Source organism: Nicotiana sylvestris, chromosome 1 (assembly GCF_000393655.2).
Source record: "Nicotiana sylvestris chromosome 1, ASM39365v2, whole genome shotgun sequence".
Taxonomy (NCBI): domain Eukaryota; kingdom Viridiplantae; phylum Streptophyta; class Magnoliopsida; order Solanales; family Solanaceae; genus Nicotiana; species Nicotiana sylvestris.
The window spans coordinates 63,464,902-63,480,406 of NC_091057.1; positions in this window are offsets into that span (position 1 = coordinate 63,464,902).

Below are 15,505 nucleotides of genomic sequence, written 5' to 3' on the forward strand. Positions count from 1 at the left end.
GATATAAGCTATTATATGGCATGATGACAGGTATATTTATAATCATATGAGTAAGGTGAGTTGGTATAGCTCGTTATGATGTTAAGAATATTATGAATGTTTAGGCGCACAACTATGTTGTATGTAATACAATTTTATTGAATCAATTCGAATAATAACTTCTTTCTCATCAATTTGATTATTTAGCGTTATAAATAAACTAAGCAATTATAATTTTGGATTAAAAACAAGTATGTGAGAATGAGATGATATGTATAAAAACAAATTGCAACACGTTATATCAATGGTAAGTAGAAATAAAACTTGCACTAAATAAAAATAATAAAAATTCTTGAAAAATATTTCTTCCCTTTATAAATCATTTTTAGTTTCATATACAATTCATATATATATATATATATATATATATATATATATATATATATATATATATGTTGTATTTGTTAAAAATCATATTTTTATTCTTTTCTTCAAATTTGAATAGCGGGATGAATATAATTTATACTCGGAAATTATAATCGACGGGCAACATTTAATAGATTGTGAATTCTTTTCAAAGAATTTAAGGGCCTCTAAAATGGGAGTTCTCATGATTTTCACATAAAAATGTATGAATATAATAAACAATTTGTGGAAAATCCATAATACCATTACAAATATTTTGCGCGATTAGGGATGCGTTCGCGTACCCTGATTATATTTTTTTTAAAAAGCAAATTCGGATTATGCGTACGCGCAATTTCGAGCGAATATTTAAGAAAAGGATTTTTCCAAGGATGTTAAAATAATTTCATATAACCCGAGATGTGCAGTTCATTGTCTAAATACAAGGGTGATGATGTTCCTGATTTTATTTTAAATTTCGAACATATAATTTTTTAATAAAAACTATAAAAATTTTATTGTGTACATGTATGCGTGGCACGATCCTCTGTAATTATAAAAGGTATATAATACGAATATACGTACGCGTAATTCGTCATAAACAATAAACAGAAGCGGTGACAAAATCCTGCAATATATATGTAAAAATCAAGATAAGCCAATAATAAAAACAGTTGAGCGACCGTGCTAGAACCACGGAATTCGGAAATGCCTAACACCTTCTTCCGGATTAACAGAATTCCTTACTCAGGATTTCTGGTTCGCAGAATAATAAACAGAGTCATATTCTCCTCGATTCAGGGATTAAAACCGGTGACTTGGGACGCCTTAAAATTCCCAGGTGGCGACTCTGAAATAATTAAATAAATCCCGTTTCGACTGTCCTTAAATTGGAGAAAACTCCCCACGCGCCCCGCGGGCGCAGTAAAAAGGAGGTGCGACAGATGTTATGATATTTTATCACCCTGAACAGTGTGGAATTTTTTATTCTGGTAGCACGTACATTCCAACCACATTTGTCCACGATGCATTTCAGCTCATATCTCTTGGAACATGATCTAACAGTAGTGAATTCAACTTTTTGATTTATCTCCAAGCTGCGGAAAAATTTAGTCATGTTTTGTTTGTTCTCAAAGATTGATCCAACTCTTACTTCCTTAGGCAACACATCGTGCCTAAGTATTTTACATGGTGGAGATTCTTTCACCTTTCTCCTCACTCTTTTTCTTGATTTCTGAGAAGCACAAGAACTTTCAGCAATTTCTTCAATTCTATGTGATGCTATCGGTATAAGCTCCATGTTTACTTCATCTTCATTGTTGTTTATCATTGCAGAAGGTGAAAAAAAGCTTTGTTGTATTGTGTGTTGGTTGTCAATTTGCATTATTAGATGTCCTTTCTTCTTCTTGGTCATCGATAAACTGGTATGAATTTATTGGAAGAGGGGGTAATTGTTGTAGCACTATGTATTCTGAAGCAGCTGTAATGTTAGAAGGTTGTTACCCGTTATTGGCACTCGTACTTTATGTTGATAGTCAGCAAAAGGTTCTGAATCTATCACATATGCAAGAGATTGGTTGAATGCTGCTGATTCTGAAGGTTGTATTTTTTCGATGACGAAATGACAATTCTTATAGGCTAAATGAGTTGTAAGCAAATGTATACACGTACTGAGTTCTTCATCTGAAGTTACAAGAATTCTTTTGCTTGTATTTAGTTTGATATCAAACCATACTTTTAATGCATATCTGGTTGAATAAATATTTTCAACTTCACTAATTTTCTTCAGGAAAGTATTGAATGATATGTCCTTATTAAGTAGAACAAGTTTTGTATCATGATCCAAGTATTTAAAATCAGGAGTCCAACTCCCATTGAAAGTTATAATAATGCAAATCGAACTCATCCTGCAGATTCATGATTAGTGACAAGTATTAGGAAAGTGAACAGAAAATTTTTTTAGGTTGTTTGTGCTGAAGTTTTTACAAATAAACTAAATCACCTAGGCATCTTCTGCTGAAGTTTTTTTTGGAAAAAGATGTATGACATAATTAATGAATCCTGCAAAGAAAACTTCAGCTTATAAGTGCTAAAGTTTTTAGAGATAAGCTTAATAACTTCAGCATATTAGCTGAAGATTTTTTATGATGGTGATTCATCAATGCAGGGGAAAAAAACTTCAGCACCTAGGCCGAAGTTTTTTTGGTGCAATATAATTTTTTAATTTAGCTAGTGTAGGAGGAAAACTTTAGCCCTCTTGCTTAAGTTTTTAAGTAATAACTAAAAAACTTCAGCACCTAGGCCGAAGTTTTTTTGGTGCAATATGATTTTTTAATTTGGCCAGTGTAGGAGGAAAACTTCAGCCCTCCTACTTAAGTTTTTAAGTAATAACTAAAAAACTTCAGCACCTAGGCCGAAGTTTTTTTGGTGCAATATGATTTTTAAATTTAGCCAGTGTAGGAGGAAAACTTCAGCCCTCCTGCTTAAGTTTTTAAGTAATAACTAAAAAACTTCAGCACCTAGGCCAAAGTTTTTTTGGTGCAATATGATTTTTTAATTTAGTCAGTATAGGAGGAAAACATCAGTCCTCCTGCTTAAGTTTTTAAGTAATAACTAAAAAATTTCAGCACCTAGGCCGAAGTTTTTTTGGTGCAATATGAAATTTTAACTTATGTTTTATGGTTTTTTACCCAGTGTACGAGGAAAACTTCAGCTTTTAATTATTGACAAAAAAACTTCAGCAACAAAACAATCATATAAAATTTAATATAAGTTCTTCTTCGTTGTGTTATTTGCCAGCTCGTTAACTAAATAACTTCATCTTAGAATGTTAGAATTCATCGTCAAATAGATTTAGAATTGCAAATTCAGCATATCAGTGAAGTTTGTCAAACAACTTCAATCAATCAATCAGAAAACATATAATTCAAAAACTATTTTGAATTCTGGAGATGAAATTGAATACTTACAATGTATTTGAATTTGAATTTGAATTTGAATTCGGAATTTGAATTTGAATGCGAGACGCGTTCTCAGGAGAGACGGACTGATGGAGGAGATACAGAGGAGATCTGGAATTTGAATCTAGGAATACGGAGGAGAGACGGACTCTTATATGTTTTGGAAGGGGTATAATTGTCATATTATTACGGATTTTTTGTTAGTTGATTAGGAAATCAATAGTTTTTAAAAACAGGGTATAGGTTAAAAAGTGGCATAAAAATAGTGTACGACTGCAAATCCCCCACTAAAAAATGGGTTACATAATGAACTTTTTAAAAACGAGTCAAATATGGATAAGAACCATCTCCCAAAAGTGATCATATACAAGAAGTCATGGATAATATGGGTAACCCATATTATCCGCCGGTTAACCCGTTTTTTATCCGTATTAAATATAGGTCGGGTCGGATAATTGATCCGTTTTTATTACCCGTTTTCGACCCGAACCATATCCGACCCGACCTGCTGGTTTGTCACTCCTAATCGGGGTTAACACTCAGGTTTCTACCTTCTTCTTGAAGACCTTGCACGGTCATCCTTGATTGCAAAATTTCGAAAATACCCGTAATTATTAGTCTATCCATGTAAAAACTTGAAATAACAGTAATTTTTGTTCTCGATTTTTGGTATGGAAATATTTTTAAAAACATTTTTCTTTGTTATGTACCTTATTTAAACTTCATCAGCAATTTAAATTACCCCTCTCACTGGCACTTGTTAGAAAATAAATAAGAGCTAATGGCTTAAAAGTCTCCTAAACTATCATGATTTTGCAGTTTCATACTTAAATTAACCTGGCGGGTTAAACCACCCAGCTCAATATTTGTTGGTGCGTTTGTTGACTCTCCTAATACGCTCAGAAAAGTGCCAAGTAGCACTACACATGTCATTTAATTATTTTTCTTAAGATTTCATTTAGATTATTAGTTGGTTTAATTTTAACCTAAATTGTAATTAAACAGGTAAAACTAAATTAGGAAGGAAAAAAAAAAAGAAGCTAAGAAAAGTAAAAATGAAAGGGAGTCTCATTGATTTTCCATTTCGTTGAGAACCCTTCACGGGCTCTAGAGAAATTGAAGCAAGCAAACTCCATAAAGATGTGGGTTTTCAAAAATCTTAAAGAAAATCGAGAAACTGTTGTTCAACAAGGTGTCATAATAAAATTTGGACTTTTATGGAATTGAAAAAAGTGAAGAAAGAGAAAAGAAAATCGGATGAAATCCCAAAACTACACTCAAGATATGTTCCAGAATAAAGAAGTAAAGAGAAATAAAAAGGATGATGAAGAAGTCTAATTTAAAGAAAGAAAAACAACTAAAGAGAAAAAAATGAATAAACAAATATTAGAAAATTTGATTTTTTGGCTTAGTTAGTCGTTATAGAAGCCACGTTGATGATTGTTTTTTTACCCCCTACGTCACTCATGAAGTGTTAACAAACACTTTGTCGTCCGTTAAGCCCTCTCGGGGAGAGGGGGAGGGGTTTAACTATTTACCCGCAAAAGAGGAATGGTTGAATTTATAAATGTGTTTATAGATACGTGAATTAAATTGATTTGATCAATAAAATAATGAAGTATAACTAAAATAAAATAAAGATAATTAAAGAAAGAACAAGTTATGACTTCAGATTAATCTCATCGGATCTAAAGAATAACCGGAAACACTTGATAACAATTTTATAAAGCTTAGGAAAATGAGAGAAAGAATAATAGTCTTTGTAGTTCTAGTACTTCATATCCCTATATTGAGCACAAATATTGTCATTTATAGTTAATCTGAGGAGACAAGATCTTTAAATCGCGCCCTCTTAAAGATGAAAAAAATTTCCTCTTTGATGGTTGCATAACGTTGGGAATAAATGCTATGACTTTTTATAACGGTTGCTCCTTTAATGTTGCTCTCTCCAGCCGGCAACTTACTCTCAAATTCTCTTCCTCGACCTTTACGTCCTCAAAATTTACACAATACTGATTACGTGCTTGTATCCGGTATTAACTATCTGCTGACTCATCTCCACCCTGTCGTTATTGCCATGTGTCTGCTCTAGAAACATACACCTGCAAGCTGTAAATTTTACCTAATACCTATAGTCCCCCTACTTTTCGGCGACTCAACTTGATGTGACCGAGAAGTAGATAAAACCTGCTCTTTTCTTAGCGAGTAATTTCTTGAACGACTTCTGGCACTTGAAAGGATGTACGTCTCTTCGCATTTAATGAACTTAACACGTGTTTATCCACGATTTGATGAACAAGTTTGCTAGTTACTTAGGTAATGATGGCCTTATACTAAACAGCCTATAAAATTCCCCCTCTTTCGCAATTTTTCTTTTTCACTTTTTTCGCACTTCTTTATCAAATCTCTTAGAACTCTCTGTAATTCCCTTTTCTCAACAAAACCTTCGAGTTTGAATATCAAATTTCACCTTTTTATTCACTATTTCTTCTGTTATTTCCTTCTTCGTCAACTCATCTTCTGCTTCCAAACATAACAATCTTACTATGACTTCATCTCTTCCTTCATCTACCGACCCCGGAGCTTGCATCGGTGACGGACAATCCAAGAATAGCAAACCAAGAACTCTGACATTGAACCTCCCATAAGAAATACAATCATCCTTTCTAAATGGTCTTTTTAAAAGGATCTCTAAGTCCAAAATACTTTCTCCAACCCTGATGACGACAGAAAAAGAGCGGTTGGTGAATATCCTTCTTCTATTCGCTCGACCAGTGTCCTATTGAAGCAGAATTATGACTGAAAGAATTTAAAGTTCTGGCCCCATTCGAAGTGGAGAGGGTATTAACAAACCAGGATATATTTTCGTTTATACGTACCCTTTTACTCTCAGACTTGACAAGAAAATAGACACTATAATTTTGGAAATTTGCCGGAACTACCAAGTTTGCTCAGCTCAAGTGGGTCCGACGATATGGCGTACGGTGGCATGCCTCCCATATTTGTGTTCTCGGGCACAAGAAACCCTCACTCTTGCACACCTGATTCGCCTCTATGCTCCCAAGATCTTCTGAAGAGGCGTGATCAAACTCAGCAAACGTGGTCATAACGTCATCATTACGTTGGTGATAATGATAATGACCCTAGTTGCACGGAAAGATCTTTTGTCGTTGCTCCCGGAGATATTTTACCAGTATCAGCATCCCCCATTCCTGAAGCTTGAAACTATATTCGTAAGTCTTCTCAAATATCTCTTTCTTGTTCATTTTGAAAGTATTTTCACTCTTTTTAAACCTTTGTTCCTTCTATTTTAGCCAATGTCTTGGTTCTCCTAGAAGTAGAGAACCTAACCCAATGGGTATAGAAGATTTTGGATACTTCCATGCTGGAACTCCGCTTGTGGAAAGAAATTTCAATAAAGAAAAAACTAGAAGTACAAGAATCACGGTGAGAACATCTTCATCTTTCCCTTCTTGTTGACATGTGCCTTCATTTGGTAACAGATTGATAACTTTTCATGCTTCAACCTCAGGCCTTCCAAAGGGGTCATATGTTTATCCGATTGTCGATGTTTCACTCAGCCCGAAGGTGGACCAACAATGACTTCTAGTGGCCCTGGATCGAAAAAGGGCTCGTGATGCAGCTCTTGCTTCTGGTTAAGGTGCATTATTAATCAGTCCCCGGACCCAAAGGAAAAAATCCAAAAAGAAGGTGTCCCTCTATGACTGAGGCTAAAGAGAAGACCCCGGTTATAAAGGAGATTCCGAAAGGATCGAACACTGTGGTCCATGATGAAAAAGAAACCGAGTATGATGCTGAAATGAATTCTCTTCAAAGAAGAAGAAGAAGAGCACCAACAGTTCAATCGGAGGACGTGGCGGAACTCTTTTGAGAGTATGAATTGGCTAAAATGTCTAATTCTCATTTCAGGGCTCCGGTTGTTCCCACCGGTCAGAAGGGTTCTACTTTAGGTGCCCCAACTTCTGCTCTACCACCGGCTCCTGTTCCGCCACCGGTCACCACCGGTTGAGAGTAAAGTACATGTTTCCCCCGATCACTTGATCAAGGGAACATAGAAAATGTATTCCTTGCTTCCATCTGAAACCCTAATGGTAAATGTAATGTTACCTTTAGAGTTTTGGATGAATGCCACTTACTTTCCAAACCAGTTGAGGTAGCCAATTACTTGAAACCTCTAGCTATGGAAAACGATTGGAGGAAAATAGTTGCTCTTTCCTCCGAATGTTTAATCAACAAAAGCATGCATCTTTTTGCTCAGGTAGCATTCATCTTCCTCTCCTCTTATTTACACTTATTTTTTACCACCTATTTTAATTTGAAAATTAACCTGACATGCTAACCTTCTTGCCTCCGAAGGTTTGCAAAAGATGATATTGGACAAGGAAGTGCTTCAATTTGAGTGGGATCAACTTGTTGAATTCCTTCCGGTCCTATTGGCCAAACTTTCTCAAATGGGGGAACTCAAGGCTCGGCTGGAGCTAATGGAACAAAAAAATGGTTCATAGTTAAGAAGCCACTCAACTACATGTCGAGCTTGTTGAGTTGAAGATTAAATGAGCAGAGTTGCAGGATGTTATTACTTCGACTGTCGAGCATTGTCACACCCCTTTTTTACCCCTCCAAAAGATATGTACAAAATGTAACGTGTTATGGATTGTGGGTTAAAGAGTTTTTTCATTTGAAGTGACAAATTTGAAATAGGAATTATTTTATTTACAGAGTCGCCACTTGGAATTGATTTTTACCGGTGTTCCAAGTCACCTTTTATTTGAATCCCTATTCAAAGGAAGGTTTGACTCTCTTATTATTGGTCTGCAAAAACAAGTCCGGGTAAGGAATTCTGTTGACCTGGGACAAAGTGTAAGGCATTTTCCAAGTCCCGTAGTTCTAGTACGATCGCTTTATTGACTTGAACTTGGCTTGAATTAATTTTGGATAAACTGTGATTTATTTGGATTTTATCAGCTTTTAATTAAATAACTAATGGAATTATCTTTGAAACAAATTACTTGTGTAAATCCGCATTTTTTATTATGTCAAGATCATGTCATACGCACGTGTACACAATTAAAAATATTTTATTATATTAAGATTATTTTTGCCCAAAGTTGCGCGAATGCATACTTCGATTTTAATTATTTTTTAAATCGTAATTATGTCACGTGAACGTATACCTAATCACGAGAAATCTATTAATTAAGAACGTGCCTATAGCATTCTAGCATATTCTTGCTTTGCTTCTTTCCTAAGTTTGAGATTATTGTAAGACTAGAGCTATGGAGGATTATTGTGAGGGAGATGAAGTCAATTGATTACGAAAGGTAATTTAGCTTACTTTTATATACTAAATTAGCTCCACGATTTGTTATAGAGCTGCTAGACCTCTTTTATTATCAAAAATAGTTAGCCCAAATCCTAAATCATATTCTTAGTCTTGCAACAGCCCATGAGACAAATTATAAAATGATTCTTTTTTAAAACAAGGAAAGGCACTATCGCACAAACTAACCAACTTGTACCAAATTTTCATTAACATATCAAAAATAATGTAGTAGATATGAAGTTCACATAAATAAAAATATTAAAGCATACAAGCATACTAAGGGAAACATAACTTCATTTATCTTCAAGATTCATGACACAAGACTTTCAATCATAAATTAATCAAATAAAATGAACCTTCTTTAGAGTCAAAATCACCTCAAATGATAAAAATCAAAATCTGGCTGGCACATTGAGATCAGAGTTGCTATTGTGCGACGACCTCGACGGCGACCTCAACTGGAACCTAAGACCGGATCTTTCGAATAGCACCCTCGAACTCAACTCTTGATGTTGTTGTTTTGTGGTGTTGTCATGATTGTTTGGTGATAAATGTTTAGCTGATTTTGAGTGTTATTTAGAGGTTATTTTGGGAGGTGAGCTACTGCATTTTGGCAGCGCCTTGGGGCTGAAAATGAGGTGCTTTTCTTGTAGTTTTGGACTGATTTTTCAGCAGATTCGCAACTGATTTTTGCCGCTCTCTTGGGCTGGATTTTGCAGTTGTTTTGAGGCTGTTATGGGGCTGTTTTTGGATAGAGAAGAGGGTTGTTTTAGGGTGGATTTTCAGCTCTCTTTTTTGGGTTTTTCGGACTGGTTTTTAGCAAATTTTCAGTTGGTTTGGCTGCTATCTTTTTTCTAGCTGTCTTACGGATGGCTTTTGGGGTTGTTTTAAAGCTGGCCCCTTTTTTTAAGAGGACCTTTACATGGCTGTTTTTATGGCGGAAAAAATGGAGTGTGATGACTGCTTTTTTTTTACTTTGTTTAGCCGAAAGTGACCAGCTCTTCATGAGCTTTACATCTATTTTTTTTAGGGTGCAAGATGATGTCATTATCCTCTTTCACACGCCCATTTTCCTTTTATTGTCCCCTACTTTCCTCCTCCCTTTTTTGACTTTTTTTGTTGTGTGTGTTTGTATTAGTAAGATAGAGTGGAAATGTGAGTTGTGAAGGAATAGTTGTGTAGTGGTAAGGTTCGTGCTAAATGATGTGAAGGAGTTAAAAAAAATTCAAGCATGGTAAAAAATTAGATGCTCACAGCATGCCCCTCTTTGCTTGAAAACATGAAAAGTTTTCAGGCAAAGAAAAGATGAGTGATATGACTAATTTTTGACCCTATCATTATTTAAAATTGGAGAAATAAAAGACAAAGAGTGCAACCGAGTCCTAGTTTGGACGACCTACATATCCCGAGTTATAAGGGAATCAAGTTGCGTGTAGTTCAAGTAAAAGGTTGGAATGCCGAGTTGAGGAGTCAAGTGAGGTTCCGTTGAGGCTCCGGTCTGTAATATTGTTTATTACATCAAAGACATAAAAAAGTTACATTAAAGAAAAGGAAACTACAAGATCCTATCTATTTCTTCAGAAACTTGATCTTGTGTCTGACTGACTCTTCTACAGCTTCTTCTTATCAAAACAGGAAAATACAATGCATCGTGACTTCAGTCATGTCTTGAGTAGTCCAAATCTTTTCATCTCTTGTTGCATTTTGAATTCACTTTTTTTTAATGCTGGATTGACACTTCTCTTGGCTATCTCTAACTTTGTGCCGCGAGACAAAACCTGCTCAGACACCAAAACAAACAAACGAATGAAATTTTTTTGCCCCAGTTTTTACTAGAAAAATTTCATGAGTTATTGTAATAAAATTCTAAATTACTTTATTAAAATTATGAAAGTGTCGAGATTGGTATACCCTAGGAAAACATGATTGTTTGGGAATAGTGTATCCTGATTGTCTAAATGGTATCTCAACTAAGGATTGATGTACCTTATGTTGGAAAATAAAGCTAGGGATTGGCGTACCCTACATTGGTAAGGAAATGTAACCAGGGGTTAGTGCCATGTATTACTGAAAAAGGAAATGTAACCAGGGGTTAGTGCCATATATTACTGAAAAAGAAAATGTAACCAGAGGTTGGCACCCTGTATTACTGACAAAAATATTGAATCCCCCTGGGTGATAAAGTTCTACCTGGGTTAAGCTACGAAAAATAAGTCTGGGTAGATGTACTCTTCGCTCAGGTTGTTTTTATGCAGCTTAACCCAGGTAGAACCTTTTCGCCTAGGGGGATCCAGCTCATAGTTCCAGGTAGAATTACTTTTCGCCGAGGCTTGTTTTACATAGCTTAACCCAGGTAGAACTGTTTCGCCTAGGGGGATTTAGCTCATAGTTCTGGGTAGAAGTACTCTTCGCCCAGGCTTAGTTTTCATAGCTTAACCTAGGTAGAACCTTTTTGCCTAGGGAGATCCAGCTCCTATTTCCGGGTAGAAGTACTTTTCGCCCAAACTTAGTTTTCATAGCTTAACCCAGGTAGAACATTTTTGCCTAGGGGGATCCAACTCTTATTTCTGGGTAGAAGTACTTTTCGCCTATGCTTAGTTTCACAGCTTAACCCAGGTAGAACCTTTTCACCTTGGGGGATCCAGCTCATAGTTCCGGGTAGAAGTACTCTTCGCTCAGGTTATTTTTACGCAGCTTAACCCCGGAAGAACCTTTTCGCCTAGGGGGATTCAGTTCATAGTTTCTGGGTAGAAGTACTCTTCGCCCAAGCTTAGTTTTCATAGCTTAACCCGGGTGGAACCTTTTTGCCTAGAGGGATTCAACTCATATTTCCGGATATAAGTACTCTTCGCTCAGGTTGTTTTACATAGCTTAATCCAGGTAGAACTGTTTCGCCTAGGAGGATCTAGCTCACAGTTTCGGGTAGAAGTACTCTTCGCTCAGGTTGTTCTTACGTAGCTTAACCCAGGTAGAACCTTTTCGCCTAGGGGGATCTATCTCTTATTTCCGGGTAGAAGTACTCTTCGCCCTGACTTAGTTTTCGTAGCTTAACTCGGGTAGAATCTTTTCACCTAGAGAGATCCAACTCATAGTTCTGAGTAGAAGTACTCTTCGTTCAGGTTGTTTTTACGTAGCTTAACTCGGTTAGAACCTTTTCGCCTAGAGGGATTCAACTGATATTTCCGTGTAGAAGTACTCTTAGCTCAGGTTATTTTACATAGCTTAACCCAGGTTGAACCTTTGCACCTAGGGGGATCCAGCTCATAGCTCCAGGTGGAAGTACTCTTCATCTAGGTTTACTTTTCTTAGCTTAACCCAGGTAGAAACTTTTCGCCTAGGGGGTCCATCCCATATTTCCCGGTAGAAGTACTCTTCACCCAGGTTTACTTTTCTTAACTTAACCCAGGTAGAATCTTTTCGCCTAAGGGGATCCAGCTCATATTTTTGGGTAGAAGTACTCTTAAGTTGCGTAAAAACAACTTGAGCGAAGAGTACTTCTACCCGAAACTATGAGCTAGATCCCCCTAGGTGAAAAGGTTCTACCTGGGTTAAGCTACGTAAAAACAACCTGAGCAAAGAGTACTTCTACCCGGAACTATGAGTTGGATCCCCCTAGGCGAAAAGGTTCTACCTGGGTTAAGCTATGTAAAACTAAGCCTAGGCGAAGAGTACTTCTTCCCGGAAACTATGAGCTGGATCCCCCTAGGCGAAAAGGTTCTACCTGGGTTAAGCTGCGTATAAACAACCTGAGCAAAGAATACTTCTACCCGGAACTATGAGCTGGATACCCCTAGGTGAAAATGTTCTACCTGGGTCTAAGCTATGTAAAACAACCTGAGCGAAGAGTACTTCTACCCGGAAATATAAAGTTGGATCTCCCTAGGCAAAAAGGTTCTACCTGGGTTAAGCTGTGTAAAAACAACCTGAGCGAAGAGTACTTCTACCCGGAACTATGAGCCGGATCCCCTTAGGTGAAAAGGTTCTACCTGGGTTAAGCTATGTAAAACACCCCGAGCGAAGAGTACTTCTTCTCGAAAACTATGAGCTGGATCCCCCTAGGCGAAACGGTTCTACCTGGGTTAAGCTACGTAAATAGGAGGTGTGAACAATAGTGATGCATGCTGAAAATAAAAGAAAAATGGAGATTTTAAGGAGCTTACGTCTGGTGACATTCGTTCTTTTAGAATCACCATTCTGCATGCTGTGTTCCTACTTCAAACAAGGAAATATTTGTGAGTTTTCAAAGTGGTGGTTGGTTTTGTGGCCTTGATTGTTTTGATCACTTGATATCGGCTCTTTCAACTGCAACTGGTTGCTTCCTGAATACTGATTGCCTTTCCGACTCTCGAGAAACTCTAGCTTTTCTAGACTTTGTCATGATGATTGGTTGGTGGAACTCAACCTTTTCGACTTTATCTTGCCTTTGTAGGCCTTTCCCTTCTGATTTCTCTTTTTTTCTTTCTTTTTTTCTTCTTTTTTTTATATTCTTTTTTTTTCATCATTTTTTTTCTTTTCTTTTCTTCGGAGCATTGGGGAATTTTCGACTCCTCAAACTTTGCTGCAACGGCCAGTCGCGTGGGACCTAATCTTTTCCAACTTTATTTCGCCTTCGTTGGCCTTTGTTTTTTGGCTTCTTTCTCCCAACTTCAAATTCAGAGCATTTGGGGTGCCTTGGTTTTTTTCAACTCTTTGCTGAGACAGTTAGCCATATGGGACTCAACCTTTTCAACTTCATTTGCCTTTATAGGCGCTCCATTTGATTTTCTCTTTCCAAGAGTTTTGATTTCTAAGCATCGGCCGCCATGGCTAGTCGGGGTCGACTTGATGCCCGTGACGAGGCTAGGTGCCTTTCTGCACATTAGCTCGCGCCAAATGAGAATCCTGTAAATCAGTCTTGCCATCCTTTCTTTGTCTTAGTTTCGGAACAGTGTTAGACCGAAAGGGATTCAAAGAAAACAAACAATGTAATGGAGAATAAGTCTAAAACAAGAAGTGTCCCTTTCGGGGAAAGGAAAGAAGGACTTATCTGGAGTACATGATGACTTCAATGAACATGACATGCCTTTTGGACTGGATGCATGATCTGTGTAAACTGTCCGACTCTCAGAAATACATCACAATTTTTACCTCAAAATCGAGAAACCTTGCCAGGACTCTGTCGGTGCGATGGCTGTAAGGATCCTCTTTTCGACCAGGGGCTCCCTTTGTAGGTTTTCACGAGCTGACCTCTCTCATTTATCTTCTCGCCTTATAGTGCTCTTTACGAGTTTTCACTAACAAGATTTCTCATTTTTTATTTACTGCTTACCATCGCCTTATGGTGCCCGTGTAGGTTTTCACCAATAAGACTCTCTCATTTTATTTCTCTCATTTTTATTGCATCAGATCCAAGTAGTTGTATTCTCTGATCCTTGAACATTCTCACCGATTGATCGGAAGGACTTGAAAGGATTTGGGTAAAAATGATTTGGATCGAATTACAACTTTGGAACCATTCAGGCAGGATCATTACCGGACCATTACAACATCTGCCCCAATTTCACTTTTGGTGGAATTTGAATTTTTATTATGGTGTGACTGAACCCCAGAGAGAGGCTGCCTACGTATCCTTTCGGAATCAAGTCGAACGTAGTTCAGGGAACTTTGTTTTTTTTTTCTGTTTTTTTTTTCTCTTTCGTTTTCCTTTCCTTTTCCTCTTTTGTTTTTCTTTTTCTTTGTCTTTTCTTCCTCTTTTTTCTTTGTATATTTTTTTTCTTTTTCTTCTTTCTTTTTCATTTAATTTTTCAATAACACTTTCAGGTTTCAAAGAGGGTGATCAAAGAATGGGAGCCGACTCAAAGAGTTTGCAAAGGGTTGATAGTGTTTGGGTAGCGAGAATGAAAGCTTTCGTCATCCCAATTGGAGAATATTAGTACTATATGGAGGATACAACATAGTACCTTTTGTCACACCTCCTTTTCACCTACACCCCCGGAAAGGTGTATATAAGAAAGTTTTTCCAATTAAAGGACAATCGAAATGTGATCATATTATTAAAAGATTCAGAGTCGCCACTTGGGAGATTTATGGTGTCCCAAGTCACCGGTTTAAAATCCCGAATCAAGGAAAGGTTGACTCTGTAATACAGTCCGCGAACCAGAAATCCGAGTAAGGAATTCTGTTAACCCGGGAGAAGGTGTTAGGCATTCCCGAGTTCCGTGGTTCTAGCACGGTCGCTCAACCGTTATATTCAGCTTAATTATCTGATTTTAGTACATTTTAAACCTATCTGCATTTCAAAACTTTAACCGCTTTTAGTCATTTTAGGAATATTGCAACATTATTAAAACACGTCTTGAACCACGTCACATAAATGCACCCGCGGTCCCCGATACATTTTATCCAACGTTGTTGAGATTTGGATTTGGGTCACATAAATGCGCACCCGAGTTTAGGAGGGTAATATTATTAAAATACGCGCCTAAAGAAACTACGTGTTTTACTTGGCGAGGGCCATGAAAATTTGCTAAATGACACGCCTCGGATTCTAGGTATTTTAAGGAATAATTAAGCGAGGGCCACGCAATTGTCATTTTTGTTTGGCATGGCACGCCTCAATTCCAAAGTTAAGAAAAGGAATTCAACTTCATCTAGAGGGCCATAACTATAGGTTTGGCTAATTGTGAGCACGTGATTTTTGCCTCACACGACAATCGCTCCAAAAAGAAATAAAAAATATATAATTGGCCCCGCTGTACAATTTCGGATTTCTGTGCGGCACCTTGTGGATTTATTTGTGATTTTGGCCCATTCTTATTTATTTACTTTATTAAAATAA